The sequence below is a fragment of the Lithobates pipiens genome, unplaced genomic scaffold, assembly GCF_037356315.1.
Source record: "Lithobates pipiens isolate NorthernLeopardFrog02 unplaced genomic scaffold, aLitPip1_a1.2 Scaffold_13, whole genome shotgun sequence".
NCBI classification, from domain to species: Eukaryota; Metazoa; Chordata; class Amphibia; order Anura; family Ranidae; genus Lithobates; species Lithobates pipiens.
The window spans coordinates 134558690-134583115 of record NW_027507718.1 but is presented as its reverse complement, the minus strand read 5'-3'; the positions used below and the strand labels follow the sequence as shown (position 1 = coordinate 134583115).

Genomic DNA, 24426 nt, shown 5'->3' with positions numbered 1-24426 from the left:
TTTCCACTTTAGTCTGATTAGATATGGGAGGAGTTTCTGGGGGTTGTCTATCCCAATTGGTTTTATTGCACTATAAATGTTTTCACTCTGATTGTGGTCACCAGCTATGATTAAGCATCTATATTGATGTGAAACGCGTTAGCCTGTCTGTACCTTTCATCACCATGATGTACATCTTCTACACTAGTATTTAAATGAGGGTGTGTATCTATCACAGGGTGGTGTCTGTGGATACACTAAAAGGTCAAAACAACCGGTTGCCACGTCCTAATCATAACTTTAAAAAAGAATTTATAGGGAAATGGGGAAAGGGGAAAACAGAGGAACCTTCGCACAAAAGACCTCAAAGAAAAGTGTAGGTTCAATTGGACTTTTTAGGCAAAAGAAAAAGTTGTAAAAACAACCAATATATTCAAAAATATTATTTATTATTTTTAAAAAAAAATAATATTACTGTAATTTAAAATCAAAACTAAAAAAGAAAGGAATTATAAATACACATCAAGTCCCGTTTGATATCCTATCAAGATTGGTACAATCTACACATAATTCATATTCATTTCTATATATATCCAAAGATTAGCAGTTTGTACAATGATACAGAATGTAGAGGATATCAAATATATAACTGAAACTTAAATATGTCCCGGTGCTCTACATGTTTCAAGCTTCTTCAGGAGCTTTAGCAATTTTCTACAATATAAAAAGAAAATGTGTACAGTATATCAATAGGATCCATAGCATAAAACATTGCATATATATTCATTTATACATTACATATATGTTTATTCATACAGTCTATCAAAATGCTAAAATGTTCTAGAGGGGAAAAAAAAAAGGTGGGGAGGGGATTTTTGAGGACTCTCATGACTAAAAAGCAACATGGGAACGGATATGACATTTACATTTCGTGCATATAGTGTTGGTGTTATAATGCATTTACTTACATTTCTTCGTGGGTATGCCCCAAAGGAAGATGGACCAAAAGGGAGAGGAAGAGTGAAAAAGGGGAATATTTTCCCAAAAGAGATAGAACAGCAAAGGTTCACTTAATGAAACCACTTCAATCTATGTTGGAGCCTATAGTTTGGCATAAAGGTTTCAGATGTTTTTTTATGGTGTGAAGTGGCCAAAAGGTCACATAACGGTACAAGTTCTGGTGCCCCGTGCACTGTATAAAGAAATTAAACAAAAATATTTTTTAGAATATTTATAGATAGATACATAGGGGAAATTGTGTATATATATAAAGATATAACCTAGTTTATTCAGCAGGTAATCCATTATTTAGAAAACAATATTTATTAATAAATATCAAACAAGATATAGTGAATAACTCTAGGAGAGATGTAGAACGTATAAAATAATAATTACAGAAGAAGGTAATGGTGCATAGAGAGTGCACAGAATATGTTGATGGCAATGTAGTGAAAAACAAAACATATAATTGCAAATAAATAAAGAATTAAATGAATGTAGTATTCTGTCACCTTTAAATGAAGTGATCGATTCTAGCGATTTCCTAATACAGGTAAGTATAGAGACAAGCTTCCCACAGTCGTCCAAAGTAAGGAAGGGGGGGGGAGAAAACCCTATTACCCCCTATAGTAGTTCGTCTAATGCAGACATGGGACCGCTGTGCATGGACGCCGGCCCCGTGTGTCCACTTATGCATAACCATCCTGGTAGTGACGTCATTCCGCACTAGGCGGAAATGACGTTCCACCCGACCACGCCTCCTCGGGTAACCCCGGTCAGCCAAAAACATTGCGGACCGGAAGTGCGATGTCCTCGCATTCAGCGCATGTAGTGGAGGTGGGCGTATCGATCGTTCCGCCCAGTATCCAAACACACACGCCGGATAAGAGAGGAACACCATGCAAACACTCCCCGATCGGCGCGGAGGCTGATTTGGGTACCCCGAGGGGAAACATCACGGGAGATTGGGAATTTCCACAGTCCCCCATGACATAGCGCCAACCCATAGACCCTGAGTATAGAACAACGGGGCCATTGTGGGCTGCGCTTACGTGGTCGCATATTGCAATCACGTCAATGAAAAAATCAACAAAAAAAAAAAGGAGAAAGGGGAAGGAAGAAAGCGTCCTTCCCATAAACAGGAATAGAACATTTAAACACAGAGATAGCATCACATCAACATTATTCAAACTTAAATCAAAATTATATACATATAAAATAATTTTAGTTTTTTAAGAAAAAAACAAAAGAAAAAACGACGGAAAACTTTTGAAATAGATATTGAATCCCGATGCAGTGTATAATTTGATAGGATTTAAGGACATTATCCAAATGTCCAAATATCTATATTCGCATCAGGACATTAGGCAGGCGAGAGGACAAAAAAAAAAAGTGAAAGGGGGGGAGGGGGGATAAGGGGATTTTAAAGAAAAGGTTTGTATGATTGGGTCTCGTTCAGGCCTGGAGCTTGAGTGGCATTGAGTCTCTCAATCCAAATCGTCTCTCTTTGTAGGATACGTTTGTCCCAGTTTCCCCCACGTGGGTCCCTTGGTATGATCTCCAAGACACTGAACATGATACAAGTTGCATCAAACGCATGGCATAGATCAATGTGTCTACTAATTGTTGTTAACATTTTTCCATTTGAGGATACATATACGTGATCTTTAATGCGTTGCCACAAACATCTCATAGTCTTTCCGACATAGAAGGCTCCGCATATACAGGTCATTAAATATACTACACCCTGTGTTTTGCAGTCTGCTCTGGATTTTAGATGGAGGACCTCTCCATTTGGGAGTGCGGTTTCTGCACCCTGTTTGATCCAGGGGCAGAAATCGCAGTTCCCACATTTGTATAAACCAGTACATTTTTTTGTCTCTTGTCCATTAGTCAAATAGAAACTTGATACCAAACGGTCCCGTAATAAGGGGGTACGTCTAAATGTTAACCGAGGTTTTGCTCCTATATGTTTTTTAATTATTGAGTCTTGACTCTGGGACATAGGTACATTACTGTGATATTCTCTGGCATATATTTTGTACAAGCAATCAAGTGGATAAAAACGGTTAAAAACATCAAAGCTGGTCACAAACATCAAGACTGCCATACAGCAGATATATATAAAAAGGAAAAATGGAATAACTAAACTGCAAAAAATTGCAAAACATTATTGCTGAGTTATTCATTTAAGATGACCAGTGTAGTTATTAATAAGTTATTCATTTAAAAGTGACCAATATATTTCTAAATATAGAAAAAAAATGTAACTCTACCTGCGTATGTTAGCCTAGTGAGCATGGTTAAAATAAATAAAGTTTATTGTGGAAAAATGTAAAAACAATGAATGTATATGCTCTAGATTAGAATCAAAATTGATAAAAAGACAAAACGACACAAACCACAGACATAATGGGAGCTCATTAGAGATTGGTAAGCTATACAGTAAAGCTACATAACCCCCAAATATTGCAGTGTTATACATAAGAGAGAAAATAATAAAGGATACAATAGATAATGAAATTGAAAAAGAATGCCAAGGGAATGGATGAAACATTATAAAGAGGAAAGAACAAATTACCTATAATAATTTGTAATGTCCCAATCAAAATTAAGACCTTTAGGTGTACAGTTGTACTCATAAGTTTACATACCCTGGCAGAATTTATGATTTCTTGGCCATTTTTCAGAGAATATGAATGATAACAAAAAAACATTTCTTTCACTCATGGTTAGCTGAAGCCATTTATTATCAATCAACTGTGTTTGCTTTTTTAAATCATAATGGCAACAGAAACTACCCAAATGACCCTGATCAAAAGTTTACCCTGGTTATTTTGGCCTGATAACATGCACACAAGTTGACACAAAAGGGTTTGAAAAGGCTATTAAAGGTAACCATCCTCACCTGTGATCTGTTTGCTTGTAATTAGTGTGTGTGTATAAAAGATCAATGAGTTTCTGGTAATCCAGTGCTACAATTGTCAAAGGATCTGCAGGAAAAGGTAGTTGAACTGTATAAAACAGGAAAGGGATATAAAAAGTTATCCAAGGAATTGAGAATGCCAATCAGCAGTGTTCAAACTCTAATCAAGAATTGGAAAATGAGTGGTTCTGTTGAAACCAAACCACGGTCGGGTAGACCAACTAAAATGTCAGCCACAACTGCCAGGAAAATTGTTCAGGATGATCAGGGGAAATACAGGACTCTCTGAAAACATGTGACGTGGCTGTTTCAAGATACACAATAAGGAGGAACTTGAAGAAAGATGGGCTGCATGGTCGAGTCGCCAGAAGAAAGCCATTACTACGCAAATGCCACAAAAGTATCCCACTTACAATACGCCAAACAGCACAGAGACAAGCCTCAAACCTTCTGGCACAAAGTTCTTTGGAGTGATGAGATCAAAATTGAGTTTTTAGGCCACAACCATAAATGCTACATTTGGAGAAGAGTCAACAAGGCCTATGATGAAAGGTACAGAGGTGGATCGCTGATGTTTTCGGAATGTGTGAGCTAAAAAGGCACAGAAAATTTGGTCAAAGTTGTTGGCAAGATGAATGCAGTATGTTATCAAAAAATACCAGAGGAACATTTGCATTCATCAACCAGGAAGCTGTGCATGGGACATACTTGGACATTCCAACATGGCAATGATCCAAAACACAAGGCAAAGTTGACCTGTCATTGGCTACAGAAGAATAAAGTGAAGGTTCTGGAGTGGCCATCTCAGTCTCCTGCCCTCAATATCATTGAGTCACTCTGGGGAGATCTCAAACGTGCAGTTCATGCAAGACAGCCCAAGAATTTATAGGAACTGGAGGCTTGTTGCCAAGAGGAATAGGCAGCTTTACCATCTGAGAAGATAAAGAGCCTCATCCACAAATACCACAAAAGACTTCAAGCTGTCATTGATAATAAAGGGAGCAATACATGGTATTAAGAGCCGGGTATGTACATTTTTGATCAGGGTCATTTGGGTAGTTTCTGTTGCCATTATGATTTAAAAAGAGTAAACACAGTTGATTGATAATAAATGGCTTCAGCCAAACACTACCCATGAGTGAAAGAAGAGTTTTTGTGTTATCATTCATACTCTCCAAAAAAATGGCCAATAAATCATACATTCTGCCAGGGTATGTAAACATATGAGCACAACTGTACAAATGTACAATTTAAATATTCTAAATCCCTCCCTCCTACACAGGAGGGGGTATCGGTCGTCACCCCAGTCAGGTTGACCTATCTTCTCAACAATCTGGACTCTAAAAGAATGTGTATTCTGTTGATGAAGAGATATTATGTTGAGTTGCCAGGTGTCTGAGGAATAGGGATCAAAGGCATCACATCCCATCAAGTAATTAAAGAACATATATGAAACACAAGGGTATTTTTAAGGTGCCACAATGAAAAGTGACCAAATTCTATAAAAAATGAATATTTTATTATAGTACATAAATGATAAAAACATAAATTGGATAAAAACCATCACAGAAATTCAATGCGCCTTTTGGTGTATGTACAGTGACTTCAGCTCAACATGTTCCCCCAATCAATGGCTTCCTCAGGAGATTTCTAAAGCTTGTAGATTTATATATTATTTATATATATTTATATATTATTATAATACCTTCAGGCATCCTGGATAAGACAGCCTTTCAGTTGAACCACATCTATTGTTGTATTCACATGTTCAAATGTAAACAGTAATATCAATTTGAGAATTTTGTGTTGAAATATTGTGTTGTTACTTTATATATATTGTTTATATATACATTATGCTTTTTCGGTAGTGACATGCATGCAGTACTTTAGAAGCCTCCTGAGGAAGCTATTGATTGGCAAAACATGTTGAGCTGAAGTCACTGTACAAACATCAAAAGTAATGTAATTTCTGTGATGGTTTTTATTTAATTGATTTTTAACATTTATGTATTATAAAATTTGATATTTTTATAGAATTTGGTGACTTTTTGGCACCTAAAAAAACCCCTTATGTTTCATACTGTATATGTTGATGAAGAGAGCTAAAGTGTATAGACAGACTAGTATATTCCTGATTAGAGATGGGCCAAACACCCCCCTGGTTCAGTTTCCACCAATACTCTCGAACATCGCAATAGTTTGCACCTGAACCGTGAATTCCCACTGAAATCTATGGGACCCGAACTTGAAATTTTTTTATTTTTTTAAAGAAGCAGTGATTTTAACAATACCTAAAGTGAAACAATGAAAATGAAAAATGCCTTTAAATATAGTGCCTGGGGGTCCCCTTAGTCTGCCTGAAAAGTGGTGCATGTGCACCTTGCATAGAACCTGCTGCAGCAAAACGGACCTTTCCATGAAAAAAAATACATTTAAATAGATTTTTCCTGCAAGCTTCTTGGGGAGCCAGTCTGTATGATGAGGCCACAATGTAGTGCACTTAGAACAAGATTAGAGATTTTTATGATAAATTCTGTTGTTTCTTTGGCAGACTGTGGATGGAAATAACAAAGTTTTGCACCACAGTGAACAAGCCTTATATGAATAAGTCAGCTTATAGTACACTCAGGCCAAGATTCATTTTTTTTTAGATTAGTTCTGGTGTCTCTTACGCAGACTTTGGATAGAAGTAACAGGTGCAAAAATAGGTCTTTGGGTGTTGGTAGTGTCTTCACACCATAACCTTATAGAGGTACTCTTGATGAAAGCAAGACTTGGCCTTATTGTAAAAAAATTCAAATTTGATGCCTCTTTCAAACAGTTGCAGAAAAATTGGTCTTTTGGAGTTGGTGGTGCCTTCACACGGTAACCCTATAGAGGTACTCTTGATGAAACCAAAAATAGGCCTTACTTTAACCACTTGACAACTGGGCACTTAAACACCCTTAATAACCAGACCAATTTTCAGCTTTCAGTGCTCTCACAATTTGAATGACAGTTACTCAGTCATGCAACACTGTACCCATATGAAATTTTCGTCCTTTTTTTCACACAAATAGAGCTTTCTTTTGGTGGTATTTGATCGCCTCTGGGTTTTTTATTTTTTGTGCTATAAATGAAATAATACCGAAAATTTTGTAAAAAAATGCTTTTTTCTTCATTTCTATTAATTTTTTTTGTAAATAAGTAATTTTTCTTCATAATTTTGGCCAAAAATGTATACTGCTAAATATCTTTAGTAAAAATAATCCAAATTAGTGAAAATTTTTTATTCTCTGTGAAAGTTATAGGGTGGTCAAGCTATGGTGCCAATCGCTGAAAATGTATCAATTTGATCACACCTGATGTACTGACAGCCTATCTCATTTCTTGAGACCCTAACAAGCCAGTAAAGTACAAAAACCCCCCAAATGACCCCATTTTGGAAAGTAGACATTCCAAGGTATTTAGTACATGGCACCGTTAGTTTTTTGAACTTGTAATTTTTTCCCACAATTCTTTGCAAAATGAAGATTTTTTTAAATTTAATTTTTTTTCACACCAAATTGTCATTATAACAGGTTATTTCTCTCACACAGCATGTACATTCAACAAATGAAACCCCAAAATAAAAATTCTGCTGCTCCTCCTGAGTACGGCAATACCACATGTGTGAGACTTTTACACAGCCTGGCCACATACACACACCCAACATTGAAGTAGCAACTTCAGGCGTTCGAGGAGCATAAATTACCCATCTAATCTCTCAACCACCTATTACACTTTTGAAGGCCCTGGAGCACCAGGACAATGGAAACGCCCACAAAGTGACCCCATTTTGGAAAGCAAACACCCCAACGTATAATCTATGAGGCATAATGAGTCCTTTGAATGGTTCATTTTTTTCCCAAAGTTTTTGGAAAATGTGGAAAAAAAATGAAAATGCATTTTTTTTACAAAAAGTTGTCCATTTATAAGATATTTCCAACACATAGCATGTACATAGCAAAAATGACACCCCAAAATATATTCTGCTACTCCTGAGTATGGCGATACCACATGTGTGAGACTTTTACACAGCCTGGCCACATAGAGGCCCAACATCTTAGAAGCATCATCAGGTGTTCTAGGAACATAACTTGCGCATCCAATTTCCTTACAATCTATCACATTTTTGAAGGCCCTTCATATTTCTAACATAGCACATACATACCAAGTAAGGGGTAAACAAAAAATTACCTGTGGTTTTAGTAGTCCAATTGTCCGCAGGAGAGCCCTGATCCAGGCAGCAGGCAGGGACGTGGTTAGCGACAGTGAATGGAATTGTCCAGGCAGCAGGCAGGAATATTGTCCATCCTGGTAGTAAGCAGGAACATGGTCCAAGTAGCAGGCTATGAAATAATGGGGAAAGGGGTAGAGGCTTCTCCCGCCCAAATCTCTTTGAAGCCTCTGAGTCTCCAGTCCCTAATTCGGGAATAAGAAAACTAAAAAATTAGTTTTCTTCATCCAGAAAAACTATTCTGGAGCCCCTCACATATGTGAGACCCCTTTTGTTCCCACTAGCATAGCAGGGTAAAAGATCAATCCAAGCGGCAGGCAAAAAACGTGGTCAAACAGTCCATGGTCAGTTCCAGAGAAGGCAGAGGCAGGTACAGTTTAGCGTTAGGCAGAAGCGTGGTCGTATAACAGGCCAGGGTCAGTTCCGGAGAAGGCAGAGGTATGTTTAGCGTTAGGCAAAAGCTTGGTCGTATAACAGGCCAGGGTCAGTTCCAGAGAAGGCAGAGGTATGTTTAGCGTTAGGCAAAAGCTTGGTCGTATAACAGGCCAGGGTCGGTGTCGGAGAAGGCAGAGGTATGTACAGTTCAGTGCAGTGGCATAAGGGGTGTGGAGGAAAATGACAGGAAATGAGAATTACGTTTACCATACTTCCCTAATAATGTAGAGAAGTATGGTAACGGCGGAAGCATTCACCTATACAGAGGCCTGGTTGGGAAGGACAATCGGGACAATAAAATGTGGTGTCTCTTCTAATTCCTCTTCTGGAGCACACCCGGCATTTTTTCTGACGTCTGCAGCCTGTTTCACTGGGGGGGATTTTGTCAGGAAAGTGGCGTTCGTGGAGTCTGCTCACACAATCAGAGCGAATCGTTTCTGGTGGGCCTTCAGGGTACAAAAGGGCGGAAATAACTTCTTCTTGGTAGTACAAATAGGATACGGGGTTCTCTGTAGATTTTTGGTAAAGGACATAAGTGTTATACATGGCCAAACTGAAAAGATAAATGGACACTTTTTTATACCAGTGGCGGGATTTTCTTGTGGGAAGGTATGGTTCAATCATCTGATCATTAAAGTCCACTCCTCCCATAAACAAATTGTAATCATAGATGCAGGCTGGTTTCTGGATTGGGCCGTTTCTTCTGGAGACTTCTATGTAGGTGTCATTATGTATTGTCGTCAGCATGTGGACGTTTCGTTTGTCCCTCCACTTGACAGCCAATAGCTCCTGGTTACGCAAAGATGCCGTCTCCCCTCGTTGTAGCTTTTCATTGACGAGTTTTTGCGGGAAGCCCTTTCTATTGGCTCTCACTGTACCACATGCTGGGGTGTCTCTCCGGTGAAGATTGCGGAAGAGGGGCAAGCTCGTATAAAAATTATCCACATAAAGATGGTATCCCTTTCCAAGGAGTGGATAGACAAGATGCCAGACCACTCTTCCGCTGGCTCCAATGTACTCTGGGCATTCAGGGGGGTGCAGTTGGGAGTCCTTTCCTTCGTACACAAGGAAGGAGTAGATGTATCCCGTGGCTCGGTCACAAAGTTTGTACATTTTAACCCCATATCGGGCCCTTTTGCTGGGGATAAACTGTTTGATGCCAAGCCTGCCTGAGAATTTTACAAGGGACTCATCCACGGAAATATTCTGTTCGGGGGTATATAATTGGGGAAATTTTTCAGAGAAATAATTTAGGAGTGGCCGAATTTTAAATAGTTTGTCAAAAGCTGGGTCATTTCGGGGAAGGCACTGGGTGTTGTCATTGTAGTGGAGGAACCGCATAATCATTACGTATCGTGATCTTGGCATAAGGGATGAGAAGAGTGGCATGTGGTGGACAGGTTTGGTAGACCAATAGGAGTACAATTGTTTTTTTTTTGAAAGTCCCATAGAAAATGTTAGGCCTAAGAAAATTTTGAATTCCTCTACAGTTAGTTCTCTCCACTGAAAGGGACGGGCATAACTAGAGCCAGGGTTGCTTACTATGTGCTGCTGTGCGTAGAGGTTGCACTGGGCCACAATGGATGATAGTAAGTCTTCGTGAAAGCCAAATAAAAAAAAATCTAGCATTGAAAAATCATCGGTGTTCACCTGGACACCTGGCTGGGTGGTGAAGGGGGGGATATTTGCTTCTCCGGAATTAGAGGGCAGCCACAGGGGGTGTTGAAGGGCATAGGGAAGGCTGGCATGGCCCCTATTCGAGGTGGACGGCACTGCTCTCGGGACTGCTCTCGGGGTGGACGGCACTGCTCTCGGGGTGGACGGCACTGCTCTCGGGGTGGAAGGCACTGCTCTCGAGGTGGACGGCACTGCTCTCGAGGTGGACGGCACTGCTCTCGAGGTGAACGGCACTGCGCTGCTGGTAGTAGGCTGCTGCTCCACGCCACAACGCATTCTTTTCACGGGCACATATTCCTCTTCTGATTCAGTATCAGACCCGCTGCTTGTAACGGGTTCATAGGCAGAATCCGAATTGCACAGAGAATCAGAGAGCTCCGCGCTGCTCTCATTGGTTATACTTAGAAGCTGGTAGGCCTCCTCGCTAGTAAAATATTTTTTTGCCATACTGGTGGCTGGTGAGGCTGCACTGGTGGGCACAGGTGGCACTGGTGGACACAGGCGGCACTGGTGGACACAGGCGGCACTGGGCACTATAGTGGCTTTGGTTGCACTGGTGTGGCTCTGGTGGCACTGATTAGCACACAGATGGCACTGGTGGGCACACAGATGGCACTGGTGGGCACAAGCGGCACTGGTGGGCACAGGCGGCACTGATGTCACTATAGTGGCTTTGGTTGCACTGGTGTGGCTCTGGTGGCACTGACTAGCACACAGATGGCACTGGCGGGCACAGGCAGCACTGGCGGGCACAGGCGGCACTGGTGGGGCACTGGTGGGGCACAGGTGGCACTGATGTGGCACTGATGGGCACAGGTGGCACTGATGGGCACAGGTGGCACTGATGGGCACAGGTGGCACTGGTGTGGCACTGGTGTGGCACTGGTGTGCACTGTAGTGGCACTGGTGTGGATCTGGTGTGGATCTGGTGGCACAGGGGTGGCACAGGTGGCACAGAGGTGACAGATGGCACAGAGGTGACAGATGGCACTATTGTGGCACTGCTGATCCCTGTTGTGGCACTGCTGGGCACTGCTGGGGCACTGCTGGGCACTGCTGGGGCACTGCTAGGGCACTGCTGGGCACTGCTGGGCACTGTTTTTCCCACTCACGTTTAACTATGTAGCTCTCCTCTCCTCTCACGCTGCATCGGTGTGAGGAGAGCAGAGAAGTGAACTTTGCATGACCCATGACGTTTTTTGTTTACATTTTGTGATCGCTCCATCATTGGACGGAGCGATCACGTGGTAAAGGACCGCTGCTATTGGTCCTTTACCGCGATCCGTGTTGCGCCGGGTCCCGTGAACCCGGCGAGCACGAACGATTCTCCGGGAGGACGTCATATGACCGCCTCCCACAGATAACAAACCGGCCTGTAGCCGTCATTTGGCTATAGGCCGGTTATTAAGTGGTTAAAAAATGTACATGATATGCCCGATCAAACAGTTGTGGAAAATTGGTCTTTGGGTGTTGGTGCTGCCTTCACACCATTACCCTATAGAGGCACTCTTGGTTTGTGAAAAAGTTGTAGCATCTACAAAATAGGGGATAGCTTTATGGCATTTTTATTATTATTATTTTTTTACTAGTAATGGCGGTGATCTGCAATTTTTATCATGACTGCAACATTATGGGGGACACATCGGATACTTTTGACACATTTTTGGGACGATTGACAATTATATAGTGATCAGTGCTATAAAAATGCACGGATTACTGTATAACTGTTACTAGCAGGGAAGGGGTTAACACCAGGGGGCGATCAAGGGGTTAACTGTGTTCCCTGACTGTGTGTTCTAACTGTAGGGGGAGGGGACTGACTAGAGGGGATGACAGATTGTGGGTCCTAACAATTAGGAACTCACGATCTGTCTCTCCTCACAGAAAAGAACAGGGATTTGTGTGTTTACACACACACGTCCTTGTTCTGCCTCTCGTGCCTGTGATCGCTCGTGGCTGGCTGTCATCATGACCGTCGGCCACGAGCATCGGCACCCCCACAGTGCAGCGGGCGCATATAGCTACGACGGCTTGTGGGAACATGCTGTAGTATAATGACGGCGATTGGTCAGCAAGCTGTTAAAGTCCACAATAGGGGATTTTCTTCTGTTGTTAACCCTATAGAGTTAATCTTGACAAAAGCAAGAATTGGACTTACTGTAAAACATTTTAATTATATTCCCCAGTCAAACAGTTGCAGAAAAATTGGTCTTTAAGTGTTGGTGGTGCCTTCATACCATATCCCTATAGAGGTACTCTTGATGAAAGCAAGAATTGGCCTTGCTGTAAAAAATGTAAAATATATGCACATGTCAAACAAGTGCGGACAAATTGGTTCTTTAGTGTTAATTGTGCCCATGAAAACTATACCAAAAAATTACTTAAATAAATCAACATCCACAAAGCTAGACAGTCTAGACAGTCTTGCAGAGACTACAGATCCCAAAAACACCTAATTAGCGACATCGACATCAGGCGCTTGTCCAGGACCGATTCATTTTGGCAAATGTCAGCCGGCCAACGAAGTCTGTGGACAGACACACTCATGTATCCGGTAGCACTGAATTGCCATTCAGAAAGCACACTGGATGCAGGGAAACCCAGAAGCTTGACGGGGAAAGCTCTGGCCAGTGGTCTATTCTGGTGACCCAGTAACCCAGTGAATCATCTACTCGAAAGCTCTCCATGTCTGTTTTTACCCCTAGATAATCTTCCACTATATGATGCAGACACTGTTGATGGGATATTGAAGATGACAGCCCTGGGTGCTGAAGACTACATTTTTTTAAGTGCATTACTTAGGCGGCCCCCTTCTCCACCACTCCTCCTTTTACCAACAGAAGCCTTAAAACTACCTTTTCCATGAGACTGTAACCTACTTCGGAGTCTGGAAACTTGTTACATAAACTCCTCTTTAAGGTGTCCTTAAGATATTTCATCCTGTGCTCCCTCTGCGAGGGCAGGATGGGTTTCCGAAACTTTCCCCTTGTAACAGTGGTCAAGGAGTGTTGCCTACCAATAATGATCCTTCTCCTTGATGCCACAAATTCTTGGGTCCTTTTGCAGGCTTTAAATAAGGGAACCCATGGACCGCAAGTATGTGGAGACATAAAAAGTTCTTGTGGGTCAATGAGGATTACAGTATCTGGAAGCGCCTCCTCCCAGCAACGTACTACTCCCAAGGTTTCTGGGGACTGAAAACAATCTCTTAATGTTATGTCTTTCTCTGCTTTAATGCCTCCAAAATTGACAGAATCCTCCTCCTCCTCCCCCCTCTCCTCTTGTGTGTTCTGTGGCACCACAAGAATAGTGTCCGCATAAATAGGGTCTTGAGAGAAAAGGAAGTCCGACTCTTCCTCCCACTGCTCTGCCTCGAGTGCCCTGTCCATAATGCCATGCAGAGTATACTCCAAGAGGAACACAAGTGGGATTGTGTCACTGATGCATGCATTGTCACAGCTCACCATTCGTGTCATCTTCTTAAATGGTAACAATAGAGTGCATGTATACTTTATCAGCAGCCATTGGCGTGGGTGAAAAAAGTCAAGCTGCCCTGAGTCTGTCCATGTGCTATACTCACACAAGTACTCGTTGATGACTCTCTGCTGCATGTGCAGCCACTGCAGCATTGCCAAAGTTTAATTCCTTCTAGTGGGCATCTCAAAAGGTGGTTTATGGGCAGGTGTAATTCCCACTGAATTTCAACCAACCAAACACTGGCTGTGTATGACCGCCTGAAATGGCTGCAAACACTTTTGGCCTGCCATGGAAGATTTTGCGACACTGGGAACCTGTTTAAGAAATGCTGCACCACCAAATTGAGGACATATGCCAGGCATGGTACATGTTAACTTTTCGAAGGGCAGACAGAAAGTTAGTGCCATTATCGCACACCACCATTCCTGGCTCAAGCTGCCATGGCATGAATCACCTCTGGGCCTGCCCCTGCAGAGCTGAAAGAATCTCTTCTCTGGTGTGGCACCTGTCCCCTAGACAGACCAGCATGACATCTTTTAGCCTGACTCATTGAATAGCCCTTAAATGCTTAAGGGGTACTGGTGGTTCATAGGACAATTCAGCAGAGGATGAGGAGGAGGGAGTCATTATCACTTTGTCCATCCAGGGCTCTAAAAGTGCTCTACGCCCTAATTGGCAAAGCCTTGTACCTGTCTAGCGGTCAGAAGCAAGGCTTCATCAAAATAGGTCCCAGAATGTACTGTGAGGGTCTCCCAAATTATTGCAGCAAGAAAACCTGGTTATCCCACATCTGTACAGACCAGTGGTATTTAACCAAGTCCATGGTAGTGGATTAGAAATAGAAAGACTGGGAGAGTTCATGTCTCAGATGGTGCGTGTCCTCCTGGCTACAAATTAAATGCCTTGACCCAATATCTCGTGGTAGCTGATGTCCTTGTGTAAGATAAGGAGGTTTTTAGATATGATATGTTTAAATTCGCATCCAGGCCAATTCTGACATTTCTCTCCTACATGTAAAATTCATAATTTTTTTGCTAGAAAATTACATAGAACCCCCAAACATTATATATGTTTTTTTAGCAAAGACCCTAGAGAATACAATGGCGGTCATTGCAACTTTTTATCTCACACGATAAAAAACAGTTTCATGCTTTAAAAAAAAAACAGTAAAGTTAGCCCATTTTTTTTGCATAATGTAAAAGAGGAAGATACGCCGAGTAAATAGATACCCAACATGTCGCGCTTCAAAATTGCACGGGCTCGTAGAATGGCGCCAAACGTATGTATTTAAAAATCCCCATAGGCAACGCTTTAATTTTTTTACTGGTTACATGTTTTGGGTTATAGAGGAGGTCTAGGGCTAGAATTATTGCTCTCGCTCTAACGTTCGCGGCAATACCTCCCATGTGTGGTTTGAACACCGTTTTCATATGTGGGCGGAACTTACGTATGCGTTTGCTTCTGCGTACGAGCTCACGGGGACAGGGGCACTTTAATTTTTTTTTTTTTATTATTGTTAATTTTATTTTTATTTTTTTAGTTTGACACTTTAAAAAAAAATGTGATTACTTTTATTCCTATTACAAGGAATGTAAACATCCCTTGTAATAGGAATATGGCATGATTGGACCTATTTACAGTGACCCTACATCTCACCTCTAGGCTGGGAAGCTGTGACCGACTCACCGGTGGAGGCGGTGAGTCGGTAGAAGCACCGGAGGGTGGCGGGGGGGGGTCGTCCCCTCCCGCCACCCGTAAGAACGATCAAGCGGCGGAAAAGCCGCTATGATTGTTCTTATGGTGCAGGGAATCGCCGGCTGAAAATGCCGATATCTGAATGATGTCTGTAACCTCAGGCATCATTCAGATATACCACCACAAAGCCCACGACATCATATGATGTAGCTTGGGTGCGAAGTGGTTAATATCCTGAATTGTAGGCTATAACGTGTTGAGAATACAAGTGGACTGGTGAATCCAATTGATTAAGAATGGTGTTGTGTGAGTAAATCAGATTTATAGCCCCATTCCCAAAGTCTCATTTCCAATGAGATATTGGTACTTTTCAGAGAAAGCTTTGCATTTTCTGAATAAATGAAAAGCATTCTCCGATTGGTTGAGGTGGTGGAAGGTGGAGAGGTGGGGTTGTGATATTATGCTCTTCAACAAAAAAAGGACAAATTTAAGTACTTATCAGCACAGAATGTATACCATTTTTGTGAGAGGACACTATTTCTGAAGGGCAGAGTTAACATTAAATAAATAAATTATACTATATATATTTGCAAAGATAGGATATAAATATTGTACAGATTTTAGAAAGATAATCTCATCCTTTTTATTTGGAGGCCAAATTTAAGGAAGAGAGTCAGTTAGTTTTAGCCTAAAATTTTAAATTGTATTTAGGTGCACATTAATAAAAATTAGGACATAATCCTATTGAAATTAGAAAATTATGGAGGCAGAGAGTTTGCATATAACTTCCAGCAAATAAAAACATGTACTGTATTTTAAAGGACACACCATATAACGATTTCACAGATTTGATGTACATTTACATTTTTCTTCTTTTTACCATTTTTTTTATTTAGGCCATAGGGAGGTGTCATATTTTAGTTAGCAATAATCAATCAGATTGATATTTTTCTGACACACAATCTTGAAATCACAAGGTAAATAGCTCTCATCAGACACAATTCAGAAGAGAGCAGGCAGGCTTCATTTGTAAATCAAGAGGAAATATCTGCATATATTTTAGAGTAAGTTTTTTTAGGCCAGAATTTTAGAGGAAAAGAGTGGGAATGGGCAGTTTATATGTAAAGAATCACAGTTAAACCACACTGCTTTAACCACTTGCCTACTGTGCACTTTCACCCCCTTCCTGACCTGGCCAACTTGCAGCTTTCAGTGCTATCGCATTTTGAATGACATATGCATGGTCATGCAACATTGTACCCATATCACATTTTTAGCATGTTTTTTGAGACTGATAGAGCTTTCTTTTGGTGATATTTAATCACCACTGTTTTTTATTTTTTTGCTATACAAACAAAAAATTACAGAGATTTTGAAAAAAAAAAATGTTTTCTTTGTTTGTTATAAAATTTTGCAAGCAAGTGATTTGTCTTCTTCACTGATTGGCACTAATTAGGCTGCATTGATGGGCACTAATAGGCTGCACTGATGAGCACTGATGAGGTGGCATGACGGGCACTAATGAGCTCTGATGAAGCTTCACTGATGGGCACTTATGAGGCGGCACTGATGGGCACTGATGAGGCTGTAGTCATTAACAATGATAAGGTGGTACTGTTGAGGCTGCACTGATAGACGCTGCTGGGCACTGATAAGGCTGCAATGATGGGCACTGATAGGCTGCACTGTTGGGCACTGATGGGCTGCACTGATGAGACTGCACTAATAGACTGCACTGATGGGCTCTGATGAGGTTGCATTGATGGGCACTGATGAGGCTGCAGGGATGAACACTGATGAGGCGGCACTGATAAGGCTGCATTGATGGACACGTATAGGCACCGATGAGGCTGCACTGATGGCCACTAATGAGGCTGCACCGATGGATACAGAAGAGGCAGCACAAATGGGCACTGCTGAGGCTGCACTGAGAAGGCAGCACTGATGGGCATTGATAAGCGGCACTGATGGGCACTGATATGCTGCAATGATGAGCACTGATAGGCTGTGCTGATCAGTACTGATAGGCTACACTAATAGGCGCTGATAGGCAGCACTGATATGCTGCACTGTTGAACACTGATTGGCACTGATATGGCTACACTGATAATCTGGGCACTGATGATCAAATTACCAGATTATCAATTTGTGCTGTCACAGCAAAGCCAGCTATCAGCTTTCCTTTCTTCACACAGTGATAGTGCTGAGGAAAGAAAATTCTCATAACCGGCATTTGTTTACATGGGATCAGCTGTGATTGTACACAGCTAATCACATAGCAAAGGCCGCTGTGATTGGCCCTTTACCTTGCTCTGTGATAAGCAGTGTCTGAAGGACACAGCTCATCACAGAGCACACCCAATGCATTCCCCAGGGGCGCACGAGTGGGGTTCTGGGAGGAGGTCAATAGATGCCCTACCAGAACTGGAAGGCCGTACTGTAGCCATCTTTCGGCTATAGCATGGTGGGCAAGTGGTTAAAGAGTGTGTATTCAAAATCACAGAACTGAAGAGAAGAGCATCATGAGGGTTGGTTTATTAAAAACAAATAGACCATGCACTTTGCATGTGCAGTGGTACTCATTTTCCTCAGAGCTAAGAGAATGTGGTCAAGCTTTACTGATTTTCATCATCCTCTCATCATGTTTTTTTTTTAATTGTCCTTGCACCCGATTGGGTGTTCTTTACAAAGTGAAGATTCACCACATTCACTAAGCAACTGCATTTGCAAAGTGCAGTCTATTTGCCTTTAGTAAATCAACCCCAATGAGCTGTTAATTCAACTAAAAAACAAATAAATAATGGCCCACGCAATATTTACCCAACCAAAAAAAAAAACATTTCTATGTCCATTAAATAATCTTTGTAAAAATTAGGTTTGGGGTATTATTAATAACACATGCTAACTCCACATGAGTATTCTTGCCGAGGAGAAGTTTGACCCTGGCCAAAAAATGTTATATTTTGTGCTACCACCACAAAGGTGGTGAAAAAATCCTGCAGAGCACAGCATGGACTCTTTTAAATAAAATTCACAGAATTTGCAACTGTAAAACAACAAAATTGTTGTTGCAAAAAACAGCGGCTATGGCCTGTTTTTATACAGTTATGGTAACAGGCCCACAATAGTGGTAAAAGATATTAACAATGGCAGGTAGATGGATTTGCTAATGGTAGCGGGGTGTGCTCAAGGAGACCAGGCATGGCAATGTTGGCAGAATGTGAGATAGTTTTGGTGACATGCAGCGTTGAAATGAGCTTAGGAAGCAGCAAAAAAACAAAAAAAAAAAGGGGGGGGGGGTGATAGGATCCCTCAAATATTTAATCAGCAGTAGAGTCTTGGTAGTTGGTGCTAATCCAAGACTGGTTAGTTTTCACAAATGTTAGGCAGTCAACAGTGCCCATAGACAGATGCACTTTTTTGTCTCTCACAGAGCCCACCGCAGCACTGAATGCATGTTCAGAAAGCAAGCTGGTTGCAGGGCCCCCCAGCAGCTCAGTTTCGTAGTGGACAAGCTCTAGTCAGTGGTTTATCCTCACGACCCTGTAATTGAGCGGGTCATCTGTTTGAAGGGTCTCTGGTATTGCCTCCAGATAATCGGGCACCATGCGATGCAGCCACTGATCACTGATGAAAACTCAATCCAAGGAGACCATACAGCCATGTACTTGGGATAACATACTTGTATACTTGCTATTAGTTCCTCCATTCTTCTTAAAGGATTCAATTCATCTATCCACTCTTTAACCCCCCTAGCGGTAATCCCAGACTCGGGATTGCATCGCTGAATGCAGGGGAGAACACAGTGAGTGTTACTTACCTTGTCCCATGGATCCAGTGATGTCCTCCACGCTGTGTGATCGAGCTGTCCTCCGCTCGATTCACAGTGCCGAATGCCGCCGAGCTCCGTTCCCTGCGACGTTACGGCGCACGGGAGCGGAGAACGGTGGCAAATTCAAAAAAGTAAAAAGACGCAAAACACACACAGCACTGTAATCTTACAGATTACAGTGCTGTATTAAAAAATACACACCCCCTTTGTCCCTAGTGGTCTGTGCAGTGCCCTGCATGCACTTTTATATTATAAATACAGTTTTTTCTGCCTGAAATTTGGAGATTGTCCATAGCAACCAAAAAGTGTCCCTTTTTCAGTGTTTTAGGATTTGATTACATTATTGAATAATTTTTATTATTCTTTATTATATTATAAACTTTATCATACCCGGGATGTCTGCTAGACTCTGGTTTGAACAGATTTAAGAGAGTTATTCCTAAGAATTACAGGACTACAAAATAAAACGCCAGATTTCCATGCAAAATAATTGTACCGCTTTCAGCACCTAAAACCGGACTGAATCATACCGTCAGGGAGGTTAATAGTAGGAGCACCATTGGTGTTCCAATGCCCCTTGGTGCTCAGATAAATAGACAATAAGGCCATCTCCAGAGATTTCTGATGTGATATATCAGTAACAAAGGAGGAAATTTGGAAAACAGACTCCCAAAATGTTATAATGCAGGGGGCAAGTCCACCATATATGGATCATTGTGCCTTTACCCCCCCCCCCCCCCCCCCACAGCGACAGGGCAATTTGAGGACATTCTATGATTGAAGCCTCAGGAGAAATCATTAATAAATAAGTCCCTACATTTTTTCATTCATCTTTATTTGGTTTTGAAGAAATAAAAGTTATTGAATTTAAGACAACAGCTGGTACATACAGTATAATGTGAAGAACTCAAAGGTGTGAAAACACATCAGGTTCATTAGTTTGAGTGTTATGCTTAAAATATCAAATCATACATACCTGTAGCTGACAACAAGCAATATGATCAATTAGAAAAAAAATCATCATTAAATCATCATCAGCTTCATTGTAGACACCCAGATTCACTATAGTAACCTATAGTTGTTTATATAAAATATAGCAATTTTATCTTTTTTATCTGGTAATAGTCAATCTTATTACCAAAACAATATGGGTAACTACTGTATGAAATAACAAAGTCATCTATTCCCAAGTTCAAACTGCTAATACAGGGTTAGGTAATGTTCTGACCCCTGTTACTTCTGAGATAATTTGAAAGAGTTTTTGGCAGAAGTTGCTGAGTTTCCTACAGGACCATAGTGCTGCATTAAATTACCTACTTGTCCACAGCCTCTCCAGCAAAAAGGAAAATAAGACAAGAGAAATTTGACCATTCTATAAGGAGTTAATTTAAATCTCAAAATATTCTACATTAGTTCCCAGCAGCAGATGACACCCAGAATGATGCCAGCAACCCAACAGAAGGGCTGGCAAAAGGACAGAGGGCTGCTGACCTCTTCCCTCAACTAACAAAAGATGCAGTCTCTATCTGTATACCCCAGGGATGCTGGGCAGTCAGCCCAGATCCCCAACAGCATGATGAAGTGGGTAAAAGGACTCCAGGGAGAAGGGCCAGTCCACACTCCTCCCCAGCTGCAGGGAAATTCTTTGAGAGAGCCAGAGGTTGGTTGGGTGAGTAATGCTATGTTTGGGACAATTTATTTGGGCTACTGTGTGGATACCGACATTGGGGGACTGGAAGTACTGACTAACTTCAGAGTCAACACGTCTGGGGTCTCTTCCTGTGTTAGTCTGCTCCTGAAAGGGGAGAGATGTAAATTTTCTGCCCTCACAATGTGCAGACATCTCAAGTCTCTCGGGTGTCCGTCTCTCGGGTGTCCGTGAGCCTGCCGCCAAATGCTGGAGACTCCCGCGAGTTGCGAGAGACTTGAGATGTCTGCAGATTGTGAGGGCACAAAATTTACATTTCTCCCCTTTCAGGAGCAGACAAACACAGGAACAGACCCCAGACGGGTTGGCAGGCTGAGCCGCCCCCTTCTCTCAGCCAGGGGATGCAGCACGGGACTTCCTGTCTGTTACTCCGCCCCATAGGTGTGCGCCTAATCAAACCCTACGGCAATAGCATTTGGGTGAATGTGTCAAGGCTGCGTGGCTCTGACATTCTCGCTCAGCCAGTATAGTCCTGCCCCCAACTCCTCCGTACAAACAGGAGAGCAGAAAATCTCGATCAACTCCTGCTGCCACCCCTCCCCTCACTCCAATTCCTGTGGCTGTGCATTACGAGTGAAGAGGATGTGTGGGCAGGAACTTTGAAACAGCAGGTATCTCCTCTTGAACAGTCAGCCTGAGCCTCCGGGACCAGCCTGTGAGTAAACACTGTGACCGAGCTTTCCGCCTCCTCAACCCTTCCTTCTGTCTCCCAAATCTCTTACCCTCATTTGCTCCCTCCCCCCTCCTTTTATTTGTGCTTCAGAAGTTTTTTTGTGCTTCTGATCAGAAACTGTATATAAATGTGAAAATTCAAAACAAAATCAGAAAATGTCTAATCGGTGGAACACATTTCAATGTACATTACTTCACATGCTTTGAATGATCACACAGATTTTCAGGTACTGTATGAGTTTTGTGTTATAGATTCAGGGCTGGTTCATACCACATTTTTTTGTGATCCAGATGCATTTCTGAAAGCACGCGCATTTTCAATGCATGCGTTCCAGTGTGTTTTTTTTTCCCTCTCACCTTTTTATTTTTTTGCCAAAGATTCCGTTTTCTTTTTTTTTTTGTAATGCGTTTCTTAATACATAACAATAACACACACCAAAAATGATTTAAACCGCCTCAAAAATTCAGCGTGTCAGCATGAGGAGAAAAAATAAATGATTACCGAGCTTTTGTTTATATCATGTGACCAGCTGTCATTGGCTGACAGCTGATCACATGCTAAGGGTCCGGGACCAGCCGTTACTCGGATCGGTGATCACCCGAGTCTCGGTGACTCGGTGATCACAGGGCACGTGCTGGGAGCGTGCAAAGGGGAGGATGTCCTATGATGGCCTCCCGGAAATTGAGGTCTGCGCTGTAGCCATCATTTGGCTATGGCCCAGACTTCAAGTGGTTAAAGCTTACACAGGGTTTAAATGTAAGTATAAGCATCAAATCTGATACAACCAAAATACAATTAATTTGCATCAAAATATAGCAAAGCAATTTTTCAGTAAGTACTATACCTAATAATTACCCCTTATCCTAAAGTTGAACTCTAGCCACTTACCGACCGCCGCACGCCCATGTACGTCCCTAATTTGGGGACGGATATTGTCGTTATGGCAGCAGCTAGCTACCATAAACCCGGTATCCCCATGTTCGGCCAGCGGTCCCCTAAAAGATCAATTTTATGGCCCCTCTCTCTGATCCGGTGCCCTCCGCCGCTTACCGGAGCAATCAGCAGCGACGATCGCGTCTGTCTCCTTGCTAGGTATGGAGACGACTGAGGGGAAGATGGCCCCCACCCGTCTTCATACCATAGCAGGGCAGAAGCGACGTCAAAATGTCACTTCCGCCCATACTTCTTAAAGGCATTTTTTTCTTTACGTCATTTTTTCAAAATGACAAATTTTTTTTGACTCCAGATCTCATATTTAAGAGGTCCTGTCATGATTTTTACATTCCTTGTAATAGGAATAAAAGTTTTTTTAAACTGTGTAAAAATAAAAAAACAAAAGGTGAAATAAATAAGAAAAAAAAATGTTTTAAATGCGCCCCGTCCCACCGAGCTCGCGCGCAGAAGCGTACGTGAGTATCGTCCGCATATGAAAACGGTGTTCAAACCACACATGTGAGGTATCGTTGCGATCGGTAGAGCAAGAGCAATAATTCTAGCTCTAGACCTCCTCTGTAAAGCCCCTTTCACACTGGGGCTCTTTGCAGGCGCTACAGCGCTAAAAATAGCACCTGCAAAGTGCCCTGAAACAGCCACTGCTGTCTCTCCAGTGTGAAAGCCCGAGGGCTTTAACACTGGAGTGGTGTGCTTGCAGTATGGTCAAAAAAGTCCTGCAAGCCTCATCTTTGGAGCGCTGTAGGAGCTCCTAAAGCGCCGCTTCCCATATAAAACAATGGGGCAGCGCTGCAAACGGTTTTAACCCTTTTTCAGCCACTAGCGGGGGTTAAAACTGCCTCGATAGTGGCCGCATTGCGCCGCTAAAATGATGGTAAAAGCGCCGCTAAATTTAGCGCCACTTTACCGCCAGCACCCGCAACGCCTCAGTGTGAAAGTAGCCTTACGCAAAACATGCAATCGGTATCATTTTTAAATGTCGCCTATGGAGATTTTTAAGGATAAAAGTTTGTCTCCATTCCACGAGCAGGCACAATTTTGAAGCATGACATGTTGGGTATCAATTTACTCGGCGTAACATTATCTTTCACAATATAAAAAAAATTGGGCAACATTTACTGTTGTCGTATTTTTTAATTAAAAAAAGTGTATTTTTTTTTTTTAAGTGTGCATGTAAGACCGCTGTGCAAATACGGTGTGACAGAAAGTATTGCAACGACCGCCATTTTATTCTCTATGGTGTTAAAAAAAAAATGTAGAGTCTGAAAAAGAGGCCTGTTCTTTAAGTGGCTAGACAAACATTTAAATGAAGTGCCGAACTGTATGTTGTCTGCCGGGCGCTCGGGTTCGGCACATCACGGATCTGGTGGACAGATTACTGGGAGGGGCTGGGGAAGACGGCGCTGTCATGGTGCACGTTGGAACTAATGACAAAGTCAGAGGCAGATGGAGTGTCCTAAAGAATAATTTTAGGGACTTGGGAGCTAAATTGAGGAAAAGGGCCTCCAAGGTAGTATTCTCAGGAATACTACCGGTACATCGAGCCACAGCAGAAAGGAAGAGGAAGATTAGGGAAGTAAATAAGTGACTCAAGAGCTGGTGTAGTAAGGAGGGGTTTGGGTTCCTGGAGGACTGGGACGACCTCTCAGTCGATAACCGGTACTATAGAAGGGACGGACTGCACCTAAATGAGGAGGGTGCAGATCAGCTGGGATTAAGGATGGCCAAAAAGTTAGAGGGGTTTTTAAACTAGGCATTGGGGGGGAGTGTCCAGAGATAGAGATAGTCAGTGTGGAGCATATTCCAGAGGTAATAT

At 42.1% G+C, this 24426-nt stretch overlaps 1 long non-coding RNA gene across 1 annotated transcript in view; it reads right to left on the bottom strand.

Moving 5' to 3' along the window:
- Positions 1–645: 645 nt before the first annotated feature.
- The window catches only part of LOC143976037 (uncharacterized), a 43795-nt gene continuing 20014 nt past the window's right edge, over positions 646–24426 (bottom strand). Inside the window, exon 3 of the long non-coding RNA XR_013272464.1 lies at positions 646–693. This is a non-coding gene — a long non-coding RNA (uncharacterized LOC143976037). The remainder of the gene's footprint in view (positions 694–24426) is intronic.